The following is a 2,241-nucleotide window of genomic DNA, read 5'->3' as shown; positions in this document are numbered from 1 at the left end:
CCCCCTCACCGGCCGGGGCCGGTCCCACCCAGCCACCGCCGCGTATCGCTTCACACCCACATGCCATTCACGTTCGTGGGCATGGTGGGTATCGCTGAAACAACCGGTTGGTAGCTCAACCGATCGTCGCCATCACTGATTCACCTCTAGCGAGAACAACCGCACCACAACGGTTTACCAGTTGTTCATTTGCGTAACGTCACCAGCAAACGTAGGCGTCCATCGCCATTTGCAAATTCAACGATTGTTGCATGCCTGTGTCAGGTGTCACGACACACTATGTCTGCCCACATACACGCAACAACATGTGCACGCTTCGCAAACACGTGGAAGGTGGCCCCCGTACGTATGCGATGTCCATTGCGCAAACGACTGTCAACCGGCCTCTGTCGCATGTCGCAGATGTGGAACGCAGTGCACCATGCTATCACGGTGTGTGAGAAGAGACGACAACGTCTGACAACACGCGCCACTACATCAACAGACGGCTCATGCTGATCGCCATCCAGGGCATACCACACTGCACTCCAGCTCTTATAGGGAGACGACACGTAGCTGCGTGCACAACATTTGGACCGCATGGTTCGCCGTTGTTGGCGCAGTCGTTGTACGGTCACATGTACCACGATGTATCATTCAGTACATGAGGACCAATGTGCAGTACAGTGTGTGATTTGGAGGTACAACATCAGCGGACAGTTGACACAGGCCGTACCACAGCGTAGGCGCAGTGCTTCGCCATGCGAATGCCAATGAACAACTGCGAAGGGCATTGAGCATGTACGTCCTGCTGCCATCCACATTACAGTGTATCGCTGCAAGGTGTTTAACATGAAGCGATACACTGGGGACCGGGCAGTGCGAGTAGCAAACTATATTGCGGGGGTTGCAGTTAGGCAACACTACACTAATTTAACGCGTCGTATGACAATTACAGAGCAGGTTAAGGCCCAACGTGTGTTGGGTTAAGGCCCAACGTGTGTTGGGTTAAGGCCCAACGTGTGTTGGGTTAAGGCCCAACGTGTGTTGGGTTAAGGCCCAACGTGTGTTGGGTTAAGGCCCAACGTGTGTTGGGTTAAGGCCCAACGTGTGTTGGGTTAAGGCCCAACGTGTGTTGGGTTACAGCACAATATGGGTTACGTTAAGGGGCAATGTGGGTTACGTTAAGGGGCAATGTGGGTTACGTTAAGGCGCAATATAGGTTACGTTAAGGCGCAATATAGGTTACGTTAAGGCGCAATATAGGTTACGTTAAGGCGCAATATAGGTTACGTTAAGGCGCAATATAGGTTACGTTAAGGCGCAATATAGGTTACGTTAAGGCGCAATATAGGTTACGTTAAGGCGCAATATAGGTTACGTTAAGGCGCAATATAGGTTACGTTAAGGCGCAATATAGGTTACGTTAAGGCGCAATATAGGTTACGTTAAGGCGCAATATAGGTTACGTTAAGGCGCAATATAGGTTACGTTAAGGCGCAATATAGGTTACGTTAAGGCGCAATATAGGTTACATTAAGGCGCAATATAGGTTACATTAAGGCGCAATATAGGTTACATTAAGGCGCAATATAGGTTAGGTTAAAACACGACATAGGTTAGGTTAAGGCACGACATAGGTTAGGTTAAGGCACGACATAGGTTAGGTTAAGGCACGACATAGGTTAGGTTAAGGCACGACATAGGTTAGGTTAAGGCACGACATAGGTTAGGTTAAGGCACGACATAGGTTAGGTTAAGGCACGACATAGGTTAGGTTAAGGCACGACATAGGTTAGGTTAAGGCACGACATAGGTTAGGTTAAGGCACGACATAGGTTAGGTTAAGGCACGACATAGGTTAGGTTAAGGCACGACATAGGTTAGGTTAAGGCACGACATAGGTTAGGTTAAGGCACGACATAGGTTAGGTTAAGGCACGACATAGGTTAGGTTAAGGCACGACATAGGTTAGGTTAAGGCACGACATAGGTTAGGTTAAGGCACGACATAGGTTAGGTTAAGGCACGACATAGGTTAGGTTAAGGCACGACATAGGTTAGGTTAAGGCACGACATAGGTTAGGTTAAGGCACGACATAGGTTAGGTTAAGGCACGACATAGGTTAGGTTAAGGCACGACATAGGTTAGGTTAAGGCACGACATAGGTTAGGTTAAGGCACGACATAGGTTAGGTTAAGGCACGACATAGGTTAGGTTAAGGCACGACATAGGTTAGGTTAAGGCACGACATAGGTTAGG

This window comes from Schistocerca serialis, unplaced genomic scaffold, assembly GCF_023864345.2.
Source record: "Schistocerca serialis cubense isolate TAMUIC-IGC-003099 unplaced genomic scaffold, iqSchSeri2.2 HiC_scaffold_1008, whole genome shotgun sequence".
Classification (NCBI taxonomy): Eukaryota; Metazoa; Arthropoda; class Insecta; order Orthoptera; family Acrididae; genus Schistocerca; species Schistocerca serialis.
The sequence above is the reverse complement of the archived record's forward strand: the minus strand, read 5'-3'. Positions refer to the sequence as shown.